At 38.3% G+C, this 15,317-nt stretch overlaps 1 pseudogene; it reads right to left on the bottom strand.

Annotated features, from left to right (window-relative positions):
- The window catches only part of LOC114304164 (G-type lectin S-receptor-like serine/threonine-protein kinase At1g11300), a 72,892-nt pseudogene extending 57,786 nt beyond the window's left edge, over positions 1 to 15,106 (bottom strand).
- Positions 15,107 to 15,317: the final 211 nt, after the last annotated feature.

Raw genomic sequence — 15,317 nt, 5'->3', positions numbered from 1 at the left:
GGATTAGATTGAGATGTAGAGGTGACGGGTTAGTACTAGCCTGAGGTCTTTTTGGTGGAGCTATGATCTCTTCGTCAATAAGATCCTGAATCTTATGATGGAGGCGGATGCAACGGTTTGTATCATGACCGTGCTGTTGATGATAGGCACAATATTTAGCTGGGTCATATCTTGGTGGAAGAGGATTTGGAAGGGGTTGAGGTTCTAGGAGCTCTAGGTACCCTTCTTCTCGCAACATTTTCAAAGCTTGAGAGAGACTCATGTAAAAAGGATGGAAGTTTTGGGCTTGGGGCCGAGTTGAAATAGTTGGTTTTTGGCCATTGAGGGAAGTGGTGACAGTGTCTACTTCTGAGCATTTCGCAGCTGTGCTACCATCAGTAGTAGCATTGGAACTGTGACCAACATTCTTCTTCACAGGCTCATTGTCTTCTACAAAGATCCCTTGTCTGAGGGTATCCTCTATTTGAACCCCCATTTCATGAAGGTCTGGAAAGGTAAACAAAGGTAGAACGATCATCCACTGCAGCAACTTGCCATGCAGATTCCAAACAATCATCCTGATCTGATCTTTGTCAGAAGGCCTTGTAGTCATCATTGAGGCCTTTGCTCTCCATCTCGTCACGAACACTGAAAAACCCTCATTTGGCTCTTGGCTGGTGACTTTGAGATCTTGAGTTGTGACCTCGATCTTTGTGTTGTAGGAGTATTGAGCAAGGAAGGCCTCAGCCAGCTCTTCCCAATTCTGTTTCGCAAAGTTCTCCAATTTCGCACACCAGATTGCGGCTATCCCAGACATGGTTTGGCCAAAGAGAGACAACTTCTGGGTTGGGGTTAGACCCATTGGTCTCAAGATATCAGAAAATAGGTGGAGGTGCACCATTGGATCTCTAGAGCCGTCGAAGCGGTCAATATACGGCATTTTGAACCGCTCTAGTAAGGTAACTATAGATTCAGTATACCTGTCCTCTAAATCCAAGATGGAGTTCACTCATTGTGCTCGTTTGAATAACTTCTCCAGTTTATTGACCTTAAGTGCAGTTAGGTCAACCTCAAATTCAAACGGAGCTTCGGTTTGATAGACAGGAGCTTTCAAGGCCTGTTTTGGGATTGGCTCCGCTGGATTGCCTTGAGTCTCTTGGACATTAGCAGTATGGGTAGTGGCTCCGGGTGTCGGGTTACCCCGTGGGAGGTGCATGAGATGCAGAAGTCGCAGCCAGCCGTGGCTGTTGTTGTTGTAGCCGGATTATCACTTCATCCTTGACGAGCCGTGACTTCAGCCTGATGGACTGCGTCCTACTGCAGTGCCTCGATTGTCTGTTACAGGTGCTGTATTTGTTCTTCCACACTGGTTGTGGGATACTGAGCCATGGGAATGGGTGATTGATCTCGTGCTGAGTTGAATGTAGACAACTGTTCCCAAACCAGACTAAACCTGGGTGAATTGAGGGGTGAGTGCTGTAGAACCTGCACTGGTGAATTCTACCTAAACCTCCTTCGTCTTGTAACTGGTGGAGGTGAGGTAAACACAAGTTACTTCTGAACCAATTCTGACCTGACAAAGTCTATCGATACAAGTCCAATGTACCCGGGACATATTGGAGCCTTCTGAAGCTATGGTTCTAGGACTACCTTGCAAAAGAGAAAACAGACACCATCTCAGCCTGGTTTCACTAGAACATATATGAGCATAGCTGAATGACTATGCTCTCTACTGAATTCTGCCCCAAAATTCTTCCTGAAAACTGATATCCTCAAACTGATACTCAGACTTGCAACTGATACATACATTCTTGCAGAGACACACCCTAACAAAACATATCAAGCAAGTGAGAGCCAAAACACCCTTATGATGGGGTAGGGTTTCCCTGTCCTATTTTCATCAGGAACTAGGGGTTCATTATGCATGCATGCAGTTTTATACAATCCTACATTCGGGTGAGCAACCCGTCCTAGTTTGGAACAGTCTCTATGGCTTCCGATATGCAACTAGGTCGAATGGTCAAAAAGGGTGCCTCAGCAAGCCCACCTAATATACCTTTCGCACCTAACACCGAGAAGTGAAAGGTGGATCAAACGGTACAGCGATGATCCAGATCCAAGGTTTGTGTTCCCATCGTGGTAAAGCCCACAACTGGTCAGCTTATGGCACGTTTTTCTAAGCACACCTCTGGCAAACTGCTCAGGAATAGCAGATGGAAAACACTGTGACTTAGGCACACCAATGCAAATGCAATGCAAAGAAACACATAAGTGTAGCTGAAACAACATATCATGAGTTTCGAGTCAAGTTCTCTAAATCCCCAATAGAGTCGCTAGAAACTGTAGCACTCGAATTTCTCCGCGCGCCTCCCTTTCGGAGAAGGCGCGAATTGGTCTTACTACAGTTTGGACTCCCATCACGGTTCTGAATCTAATCTTACAAAGTGCAATGCGAAACTGATAAACACCAAAGAGTCCAAATCTGGCAATTGGTTTTGGAAAATCGATTTTGAATCAAAAAGCGCCAAACATGGACTGCTTTGCCAGATTACAAAGTCGCCACCTAAATATTTTATTTTGTGAAATTTAGGAAACCCTGACTCATGCCAAAGGCCACGTGCCCGTCATCACCAAAGTTGCCTCGACTCGGGAACTTGGGTACGAGAGGGGAATGTCCTGAAATGAGCACCCCCGCTCGTCCGATCAAAGATCGGCCTCTACTAACATGATATGTTGTCTGATAAACACATGTGTTCTTATTCCGATTATTAGCTAACTTACTATGTGATGCGCACAGCATACAAGTATAGACTCGACCACGCAAATTGGAATAAAACAACTCATGTTTGCTTTTGAAAATGGTTTGAAAGTGCTACTCGCAAGTAGGCTAAAGCGCGGATTTGCCACCCTCAAGTGGGCTTTAAAACATGATTTTGCCACTTTGCAAAGTGGGCTTAAAACTCACATTCGATGAATTATCCCAATTCAGGCAATCAAGCCTTCATCCATAGGCATTCATGCAGTTAATCACTTAAGCAAATAGCCTCATGGCAAGCATGTGAAACATGGCAACACTTACACTCATGCAAGTATGCTAAAGCCTAAATACTTACAGTGTGCTCCAAGCCAAAACAAAAGCTAGTTAGAAATATGCATGATCCTAACTATACCAGATGTCTAATGCAACACATGCAATAATGCAATTAATAGGCTCGGCTATTTAATCATGGTATATGAATTCAACAATTTGATAACATGCTTTGAAACATGTATTCAAGTAACTGTATTGAATTACAATGCAGTTTGAATGATGTGCCAAGCCCGGTGCATGCAATACAAATGAATGATGCACGCATGCGAGCATAAGGTATGCTAATCGAAAATGACCCTAATCTAACCATTGAAAGTGGATAAATAAAAGAGAGAAAGATGTGGGGTTGGAAGACATGCACACACGCACGCACGCTTATTACAACATTGTGCCCTCACGAAGGAGGGTTCGAATAAATAAGCTAAGCTATGCTAAGCTAAGCTAATTATTACAAAACAAAACTAATTAACTAACTTAGCTAATTAATTATTACAAACTGAATTGAATAGCCAACTAATCTAAGATAATTAAAATATTACAAAACAAAGGAATTAATTAGCTATTCTGATTAATTAAAGCAATTAAATGGCCTCGCGGGCGAGGGAGACATGCATGCTTGATTGGCGTCATCCCGGAAATCCAATGCCTTGCCATCGGTTGTCTCTGTTTTCACTCGTCTCTGTTTTCTGAACATTGTGCCAACTTCAGACTGCCTTTGCCTCAAAACAGGGACTTTTTTACACCAAAACAGACTGGTGGCCGGTTGGTCACCAAAAGTGGCTTCCAGCCACTCCAACTGGCCAGTCGGCTAGTACAAGTGGCTGGTCGACCACTGTATGTGGCTGGTCGGCCACCTCCTTTCCCAAACTCCTGGTTTTGCTGCAACAGAGAAAAATAGAGCCAAGACAAGGAATTTGCAACGAAAAGTTTGTACTTCCACCCTCCTCATCATGTCTTAAGCTCAAAGGAGAATGGCACTCGGCTTTTAAGCTACCAACCAAGCATCTCAATGCATGATGGCCCAAAAACCAAGCTTGTACAAGCTTAGTGAATGCACAAACAATACACAAAGAGCCTCCACCCTATCATGCATGATCAAGGGAGTTGGCGACCAAGAAATGTGACACGTTTCATCACTTTGAGTACGAAACATCCCACATTTCTTATGTTTGGATTAATGTCCGATCCAAACACACGCAATGCAACACAAATGCTTATCTTTCACAAGTTTTACTTAGTTTAATTCTTGTTTACACATTTTAGCTTACCAATTGGTCCATTAACGGGTTAAGTCCAATGTGAATAGTCGTCTAATTTGAAAGGTGGCCTAAGCCACAAGCGCCTTGAGCATGAAAGAAGTCTCATGCTGTTGGTTAGTAGAAACCCGCAAGAGAGGATTAAAACCATTAGGCATGAGTGCCTCAATTTCATGCTCAAGCCAACAAAGGGCTCAAGACCACTTTCAAAAGCAAATTAAAAAGTGAAAAACAGAGGGAGGTTGCAGACTTTTAGTGTTGATATGGCATGCTAAAGACACTAAATCATGCAAGCAATTCATGAGCAACATGTTCAAAAGCCAAAGGCATTCAACTAGTGAAGAGCATAACACTATGAGCATGCAATACAAAGCTCAAAAGGGACCAACAGTCCAAAATAGTCATAAAACACCCTAAATAGAGTTCTAAAACATGCTTGAAATAAGCTAAGAATAGCTATATTAAGAGGCCAAAACAATAGCCTATGCTAGGTAATTTAGCACAATTTCACCACAAGCATACAAAGCAAAGCTCATGTGATCAAACCAACTCAAAACAGAGCTTAATAATGCTAAATCAGTAGCTAAAACATGCTGGAATTGAAGCATAGATGGCAAGAAAAACATGCTCATGTGTTGGCTCACAAAAAAGGCACAAAGCACAACTCTCAAAAGCAATGAAAGAGTGAACTAAGTGAGAGTGTGACAGAGTAATATGCACTAAAATCACATGTAAAATGATGCTACATCATGCAATCATCTAAAGCAAAGCATGTTAGAGGCCTTAAAACACAAAGCTAGTGAAGGCACTTGCACTATAGCTATGCAATACATGGCTCATATGACCAAGACCACTCAAAACAGAGTTAAAGCATGTCCAAACATTAGCAAAAATATGCTGGAGCCAAGCTAACACAAGCTAGAATGATAGGCTAACTCATTAGGCATGCTAGGCTAGTAAGCAAAATTACACTACAAGTGCAAGATGCAAGCAACAAGTGACCAAACCTGCCAAAAATAGAGTTAAAGCAGGTGAAAATAAGGCCTAAAACATGCTTGAAGAAAGCTACAAAAAGGTAGAAATACATGCTCACATGTTAGGCCATCAACAAATGCAAACAAGACACAAGGAGGGGAGGCCACCCCCTCCTATTTGGGACCTCAAAACCAACTTTCTACTATTAAAATTTCCCTGGATTTCGATGGTTAAAAGGCAAAAAAAATAAAAAAAAAAATGCTTCGAAAGGCTTTGAAGGAGTGGCTCAAAAGGCTTTGCAAGCCAAAGAGCAAAAGGGCGGAACCCTAACCAAAAAAGGTTCAAACCTCAATTTTAAAACCTAAAATTAGACTTTTTAGAGGTCAAAACCAGTTTCAAAGTAGTGTAAAAAGATGGCCAAGCACTTAGCTAAAACAAAGCTTAAAAGGGACAGGTTCTTACCCTTGAAGCACAGCTGCAAAACAGGTATAAATTCGAGCTTAAACCAACCTTAGGAGCTCCAAATAAGCCTCAAAGAACCTTAACTCCAAGATGAGAATGTTTGATTAAGGGTCTCTTTGCAAAAGTGTAGAGAATTCTAAGCTTAAGGCACAAAACAAGAAGAGAGAGAGAGGCTCCTAGAGAGAGAAGCTGAAATTTTGCTCACAAAATTTTGTAGAGAGAGAGGGATTTTAGAGAGAGAGCCTCCCAAACTTGCCAGCCTCCCAAAATGAGAGATATGGCCTCCATATATAGCAAAAATGCAAGCCTTGGTCGAAATATCTAAATTGGGATAGCTGAAGGGAAAAGATCTGCAAAATATATGAGGTTTGGACATAAGTGGCCGGTCGGCTACCTTTCCTGGCCGGCCGGCCACCTCAAGTGGCCGACCGGCTACTTTTCTGGCTGACCGCAAAAATCTGCTTTGTAGGTCAAACTTCAAATGGGCATATCTCCTTCATATGGACTACGTTTCAGGTCATTCTTGTGTCCAATTGAAGCCCCAGAGGTAAGCTTTCCTATGGTGTCAACCTCATATCAAAATTCCAACTGTGTTGAGAGATATCCCTCTTTTAGTGAAGACTGCTTAGTTTCGGTCCTAATCGGATTGATGCCTAACTTCAAACAACCATATCTCCCTCATCCAAACTCGGCCTTAGAAGATTCTTGAGTGTAAAATAAAGCCCCGGAAGTCCTCTTTCCAATGGTGGTGGTCTCATATCTGAAATCCAAATATAGAAATGGATAGGCTCAATTTAGTAAGGGCTGCTTGACTCTCTCTTAACGGTTCATGCCCAACTTCTTCCCCAACTAGGTTTCTTCCATTCTCTCCTCTTTTCTTCAACTTCAAACCTCTAAACAAGATGTTTTAAAGATTTTTCAATGAGCTCACCTCTCTTTCATTCATTTCCACTTTGTCCTTACTCGGTTTATCGAAAAGCGCAACATTTAACGAAATGTGAGCCTTGAAACATCGTAGAAACCTTTTTCAAAAATATTTTGAAATAAAGGGTTTTAAGGTCTAAAATCTTTTTGTCAAAAATGTTTTGGTCCAAAAATAGGGTGTAAAGTTGGGATTTTACTCTCTCCTTGCCAAAGAAATCGAACCTTTGCACTGCACACCTTTCATCACCAAGTAAATGATCAGTGGCACCCAAGTCTCAAAGGTAGTAAAAAATGGGGTGTCTACAACATTGTTTTGAATTTGGGCCAATCGAGCCTCAGCATTTTCAAACTCTGAAGCATTTTTGAATATTTAAATAATAAATTTTGTCCTTTATGAAGGACTTTATAATTACGAGGGGGTTTAGAAAATATAATTTTTTTCTTAGTCCTTTTAACATTGAAAGGAAGGAAAAGGGGATTTATAGCCAAATTTTCCTATTTAGTTTTATTAGCGTGAGGTTTATCATTTGAGAAATAGTTTGGTGAGAAGTTATTTTTCGTGTTTTGAAAGACATTTTTTTTTCGATTTTACCCCTTAATTTATTTGTTGACTTTTTATTACATGTTGACCTTCGTTGACTCTCTATTTAAAAAATTTCATATATGTTCAAAATTTTGCCTATCTGTTCAAATTTATATCTAGCTGCTCAATTTTTTTTTTCTTATCAATTCAATTTTTTCCCTTTATCGATTCAAACATCTGTCCAAATTTTATTATGTTCATTCTTTTTCTCTCTGTTGAAATACAAAGCCCTATTTGTTCAAATATTTCTTTTCTCTCTCAGTCTCCCTATCTATTGCAATATGTTTCACTGTCATCATCATCAATAACATATCTGTTCATTTTTTTTGTATTTGTTGAAAAACGAAACCCCTATCCATTGAAATATTTCTTTTCTCTCTCCATCTCCCTATCCATTGTAATAGCTGTCCATTACAAATCGATTTCTTCATCAACAAGATTCATTATCATTATAAACAAGAACAACAATCAACAATCAACTACTAGAAAAAAAGAGAGAACAAAAATGCTATCTGCTATAAAAAAAAAATACATGGTGCAAAAGCCCAATGGGTGTCCATCCCACATTGCTTTGTGTCACGTCTCAAAATTTGGACAATTAAATATTAAATTAGGACTAAATCCCAATCAATATTGCATCACCCAAATCCTAAGGGTGAAACAAAATCTAAATGTTTTCGCTTCAATCTAGTTTAAGTAAATTTCAATGCTCAAAAAAAAAAAATAATAATAATAAAAAATAAAAATTACAGGGGATAAAAAAAATAAAAATTAACAAACACCAATCAAGTCATCCATCATAAATTAATAACTATTCAATTCCTCCACATTAAAGTAGCAACAAATAGTTAAAACAACTTAAATAATGTAAAGTTAAAAAGTAACCCACAATGCTAATTTATCAAAATACTAAGGTCATAAAGAAAAGATTAAATAAATAAATAAATAAACTAATATCAACCCTAAACTCAAGAAAACAAAAGAAGTCCACCAGACATATCCTACAACCATAGTTATTTCTCGTCACCACCGTAGTCTCAACTAATCCTACTATAGAAGCTTGGTTACACTCAAACAGGGCGCACCTGAGATGCCGAAAGACAAAACGGGTCAGTATACAAGTATACTAGTATGAGTACAAGATTTGACACTCACGTGTCCACCAGACACAAACAAAAGTACATTTAATTCTTGTTAAAGGACAAGACAAGTAGTTCCATCTGCACCGAGAGGAAGGGGTAGTTTCCCGAGATATGGTGACATTTAGTTTCTTTCCCGTACACAACTAAATATAAATCGAGTATAAAAAAATAAAAATAAAAATAAATATGGTGGGCTAGCCCAACATAAAAAGTTAGTAACATCCACCATTCTACAAAAAATAAAGTTAGTACAATTTAATCATAAGTAAATTCCTGAAGAAGTATAAAAAATGCACCGTTTCATGCATAATCATTCGAATTAACCAAAACTCAAAGAACAAAAGTTGTACATAATCAAATTTCGTAAAAGGCCAAGCGGAAGAATTTAGTAGAATCTGAACAGGTTGAGAGAAAAACTTGATAGAAGAATCTAGATGGGAATTGAACAAAAAACCTGAAGCGGAAAACGAAAATAAATTGCCCCAGAATGATTTTTCTCAGAAAAGTTCAAAACACAAAAAATGTTCAGAATAATGTTTTACTTTCATTTATGAGAAATCAATGAAAATGAGCTCATTGCGTGGGTTAAAACGACATCGAAGTTTGCATTGCTAAAATGTATAAAAACTATTGTAACCAAGATTTGTTCGATTACAAGTTCTAATTGATCTTTTTAGTAACAAGTTAAAATACAAAAGTTGTCTAGAATTACGTATACATGCCACTGCCCAAATTTCATAAATTATCGAGATCGTTTACTATTGTTCAAGATGTATAAATGAACACAATTCAAAGCCAAGCTTGCATGGGGATATTGTCCCAAGTTTGACCCACACTCCTCGAACGGTTAGCATATATGTACACGCGTAAATCAAAGCACTCGTCTACTCTTGAGAACAAGGCAACAATATATATACCCAAACCCTCATCTATTTATGAGAATAAACATAACAATGCCGAGCCTAAGGCGTTCAAATAAATCTCATAATTCTCATTTTTTTTATACACTTTTTCTCACCAGCACTCAAATTAAACAACATTTCATGGAGTTATGGTAGAGTATTCGGAATTTATCTATGGGTGCCTAGTTTATTTTAATTTCAAATATCCATGAGTGTGATTACATCCATAAAATAAATATACATAAAAATCCTAAACCTTGCATACACAACTAACCAAAATAATTAAAATCAATCCATCATCTTCATGTAAATACAATATCAAACCAACATCAAATAAATAAATAATAACAACAAAATAAACATAAATCAAGGAAAGTGGGTTTTGCACTCACAATTATTTTTTGAAGATCAAAGAAATACTTGAGGAATTAATGACGCCACCAAAACAAAACCCTAAACCTTTTTTTCAACACCTCTCTCTCTCTCTCTCTCTCTCTCTCTCTCACCACACACACACACACACACAAACACACAGAGCACTTATTTATTTATTTTTTCCTGTGGCTGTTGTTGCTACTATAAATTTGATAGGCAACCTAGGGTTCCTATATATGTATCTAAGCAAAAAGGCTCTAAATTATTATTATCTTTTGTTTTATTTTATTTTATCTCTCCATTAATTTAAATAAAATACCACTATTACTAGATCAAAATACACTAACTAATTTGTCCCCTATATATATTTTTTTAATAATAAATTTTACCTCTAAATTAGAGACTTTCGCCATAAATTTATTTTAGGTTTAAAATTAAAAATAATAAATAATGACTTAAGAAAATTTAGGGTCGCTACAATATACACACCTCAAAAGAATCTCATCCCGAGATTCGATAGGAGAGAGTACTAAGCAAAAAGCTCCAGGTGCATACACCAAACTTTTTCTTCCAATTCCTAAGTGATATCATTCTCATCCTCGCTCCATTGCACCTTCACCAAGTTCACTTTCTTGCGCCGCAACTGCTTTACATCCTGGTCTAGAATAGTAACCGGTCGCACCACATACGTTAGATCGTCACTAATCTCCAACACTTCTGGTGATACTACTTGGGAAGGGTCTTGCACACACTTTTGCAATGAAATTGCATGGAACACGTTGTGAATCATAACTAAAGCAGGTGGTAGGGCTAGTTTGTAAGCCACATTACCAATCCTCTTAGTTATCTTGTATGGGCCCACAAATCTAGGTGCCAACTTTCCCTTCTTTCCGAACCGCATGATACCCTTCATCGGTGAGACCTTCAAAAACACAAAATCTTCAACATTCAACTCAACCCCCTTACGTTTTCTATCAGCATAACTCTTCTGATGACTTTATGTAGTCTTAATACGTTCCTAATAATGTTCACCTTCTCTGTGGTCTCTCTCACCAACTCTAGCCCTAACAACGGCGTATCTCCTACCTCCATCCAACAACCAGGTGATCGACATGGCCTTCCATACAAAGCCTCAAAACGTGCCATCTCGATACTTGAGTGATAGCTATTATCATAAGCAAACTCCACTAATGGCAAATGTTTTTCCCAACTACCACCAAGATTGAGGACATAAGCTCTTAACATGTCCTCCAAGATCTAATAATACAGAGAGCTGGAGCCCAGTGAATAATAACAAAGTAAAGGTTTTAATGAATGAAGTCCATAGTAGATTCAGAAATCAGGGTGCACAGTCAGAAACAAATTCATATTCATATTCAAAGTTCACAGATAAACATACGTGGTACATCCATTAGCGCTAACAGAATAGTTGACCCATTTATATGGGACGTAAAGAGTTGACTCATGTGCACAAAAACGTTCATAAGGATTCATAACAGTTGACCCATGATCATATGGGACGTTCAGTTGACTCATGATTACATGAGACGTTCAGTTGACTCATGATTACACAAGATGTATACAGAGTAGATAACATATATCACATGATGCTAAGGGTACCACGAATACATTTCAGAAATCTGAACAATCATTCATCCATATAGAAAATAGCATTTCAGAAAATAGATCATTTCATATCATTCAGAAAATAATTAAAGTTAAACATAACTTTACAAAGTTATTACTCACAGACAGCTCCAGTAGCAGAATAAATAGAGCAGATAGATCAGACGGATGACGGCGTGTGACCTACACAAACACATAACGGATACACATTGAAACACACACTCGAAAAACAATTAACTCATTTATTTTCTATCTTGGTGTGTCTTAATTAAGGCTTAGGAATAGCTAGGATACAATGAGGACGCCAAAATGTGATTTGAAACACTTAGTTAAATTTTCAAAAATAGGGTAATTCACTCAAGCGTAACTTTGGTCGCTCGAGTAGTCTGCAAAGTCTATAAAAGTACTGATTGCTTGATTTTTATGCTTGACAGACACTCGACAGTCGCTCAAGCCAAAGACTGAGTAAACAGGGTCTCTGCTCGAGTGAAACTTCCTACACTCGAGCGGTTTGTAAAATTCTGCAAAACTTCTGGGAGCTCTCATTTTACGCTTGGGTGCAACTTCGTACGCTTGAGCAGAGGCTCAAAAATAAGGGTGGAAGCTCTAGGTTTTGCCACTTGAGCTAACCCCGAAACTCTGCAAAAGTACTGGGAGCTCGAATTCTTCACTCGAGCGTAGACTTCATCATTCAAGTGGAGAGTGCAAATTCTAGAATTTCTAGATTTGCTTCCCAAGTTCAAAACTTGATTTCAAGGCTTCAAAACACATCCTTTTGGGCCAAAACTTAGTAGAACATTGAGAAAATCATAGTACATGATGAATTACAAATCATTTCGCAAAATCAAGCCTAAAAACTTTGCCAATTGTACAAAACAAAACTAGAAACTTTTAAAACATAACATGTATGTAATAAATTGAATTCAAAGCCTCCAAATCATGATCAAATAAAGTGAAATGATGGAAAACATGGTGAATTCCCAACACTAAGTTAGAATTGTTACATGCATGTGAGAATTCTAGAAAATTAAGCTCAAAATGTAAGAAAATATACATGCATGCATTATATGTCCTTCCTTCCTAATTCGTTAACTTAATTCTTGCATTGATCAACTTGATTCTCTTGGTTTCATGCTCTAGATAACTCAAACACTTAGTTCCTAGGTTGGATTCTTACGTTGAAGACTCGATTCTTACGTTGAAGACTCAATTCTTTGAATTCTAGGAATTTCTTGCACAAATTTTCCAATTTCCTTCTATTGTCTAGCAATCCCTCTCTTTTCTCTTCCTTTAGCCTCAATCCCTTCCTCTCCCTCTCTTTTCACATTTTTGATGTTAAAAGGATGATGAAGTGTGTGTATAGTGGTATGAGACAACATTGAGCTTATATAGGTGCCTCTAGTGGATTTAATGAAACTAGACTTAACTTAATTTAATCTAATTTATTCTGATTATTTGGTTCTGAATCGAAATCCAATTAAACCTACCATAAAATTCTAAAAATTCTAAATAAAAAATAAATGGAGTCAATTCCGTGTTTGAATGCTGATGAAACCTTCAATTCCTATACCGAAACAAAATTACCAACATATATTCCTATCACAGATAGATATAGACATAAGTAATACAATAGACATATAATTAATTCAGAATTTCTTCTTAATTACTTGTTAGGAATTCTTAATCAAAGATTATAAGCTAATCACAGGTCAGGGTTGTTACACTGGTACGCCATGAAGTCGCACCACCTCTCGAATATGCAGCCTAGCTAGTTTATCCGTAGTTCGGTGAACACTAATAGGAATAAAATGAGCAGCTTTGGTGAGTTGATCCACTATCACCCAAATAGATTCATTGTCGCCCATCCATGAAGTCCATAGAGATGCACTCTTATTTCCAAGTAGGGATCTTGAGAGGCTGCAAAAGTCCAAATTGTGGTTGGTGTTCTGCCTTAACCTGTTGACACACATAACATCAAGAAACATACTCTCATACGTCCTTCTTCATACTTTCCCACCAAAACTTCCTCTACAGGTCTTGATACATCTTAGTTCCACCAGGGTGAATGGTATATCAAGACCTATGGGCATCATCCATAATCTCTTTCCTAAATTCAACGATGTTAGGTACATACAACATGCCCTTGAATCGCAATCCCCCCTGAGTCCACAGACCAATTAGTAGGACAATCAGCGATCAAATCCACTACAAGGTTATCGAGCTTACTGACGAGGAACCCATCTAAATACTATATTTGATGAACTTTAACCAGTAATGTCGGCTGCATGGTCAAGCTACCAATGTATGCCCTCTCGACACTCTCTATTGGTTGAACATCATGCATCGAAACTAACTCCAAGGACTTTAATTCCTGAATCATCAAAGAAACTATTATCCCATGCTATCGACTAAGTGCATCTGCGACCACATTTCCTTTCCATGGGTGGTAAAGGATCTCGAAATCATAACTACTGATGAATTCAACCTACCTTTGTTCCCTCATGTTCAAGTCTTTTTGAGAAAAAAAAAATATTTGAGGCTCATGTGATCTATGTATAACTCAAAGCACTTCCCAAACAAGTAGTGTTGCCACACTTTCAACGCAAAAACAACTGCTGCCAACTCCAAGTCATAAGTAATGTAATGTCTCTCATGAGGTTTTAACTGTCGCGAGGCATAAGATACAACCTTTTGATGCTACATCAACGCACATCCCAAACTAGTTCCACTCGTATTAGTAAACACTACTAACTTTTCCCCTTGTACTAGTATAGTTAACACCAGAGCTGTATTCAAACATTGTTTTAATTCGTGGAAAGCTCTCTCACAATCATCTATCCATAAGAACTTCACATTCTTGCGGGTTAACTTGGTCATGGGTGCTACAATAGTGGAAAACTTCTCTATAAATTCCTATAATAACCTGCTAGTCCTAAAAAACTCCTTACCTTTGAAGGGTTTGTGGGCTGCTTTCATTCCTTGACTGCAACAACTTTCTCAGGATTTGCCGCTATCCCCTGATTGGACACAACATACCCCAAAAATAGAACTTCTTTCTCCCAAAAGTGACACTTACTGAACTTAGTGTATAACTGCTACTTCCTCAAAGTTTGCAATATGACTTTCAAGTGTTCTCTGCGTTCTTCCTCATTCTTAGAATAGACCAGGATATCATTTATGAAGATAATCACAATCTTATCTAGACACGGTTGAAAAATTATGTTCATCAAGTCCATGAAATAGGCAGGAGCATTGGTGAAACCAAAAGGCATTATAAGAAATTCGTACAACCCATATCAAATCTGAAAAGTAGTAAGCGGTATACTTTCCTCCAATACACCCATCAGATGGTAACCCATTCTGAGATCAAACTGAGAGAACATGGCTTCCCCCTTCAACTAATCCAACAAGTTATCAATTCTAGGTAGCGGATACTTGTTTTTGATAGTCACCTTGTTCAACTCTTTGTAATTTATGCACATGCGGAGAATACAATCTTTTTTGGAGACAAAGATCGCGGGTGCTCCCCACGAGGAGTTACTTGAACGTATGAACCCTTTCTGAAGCATCTCTTCCAGTTGCTTCTTTATCTCTACAAGCTCTTTAGGCGCCATTCTATATGCCGCCTTAGAAATCGATGCAGTTCCTGACACTAAGTCAATGCGAAATTTTACTACACGTCGAGGTGGAAGTCTGTATATCTCTTGGAATACATTCTCAAACTCGCGTACCACATCTACCTCACTAATATCCTGCTTAGGGATTTCTACCGAGCATAGAAAACTCGTCATGACCGACTCTCCTCCATCATTATAAGTGTGGGTAAGAAGTGGCATACTGGGAATATCTATAGTCGCAGTCCTCCCAGCACAATCTAGAGTCACAAAGTGTTTTCGCAGCCAATCCATACCCAAAATAATTACAAAGCCCTCAAACCTTAACGCAATTAGGACTGTATACAAGACTCTTCCTACAAAATCAACCTCAAAATCATTATACATC

Source organism: Camellia sinensis, chromosome 9 (genome assembly GCF_055761805.1).
Source record: "Camellia sinensis isolate YWXY chromosome 9, ASM5576180v1, whole genome shotgun sequence".
Taxonomy (NCBI): Eukaryota; Viridiplantae; Streptophyta; class Magnoliopsida; order Ericales; family Theaceae; genus Camellia; species Camellia sinensis.
The sequence above is the reverse complement of the archived record's forward strand: the minus strand, read 5'-3'. Positions and strand labels throughout refer to the sequence as shown.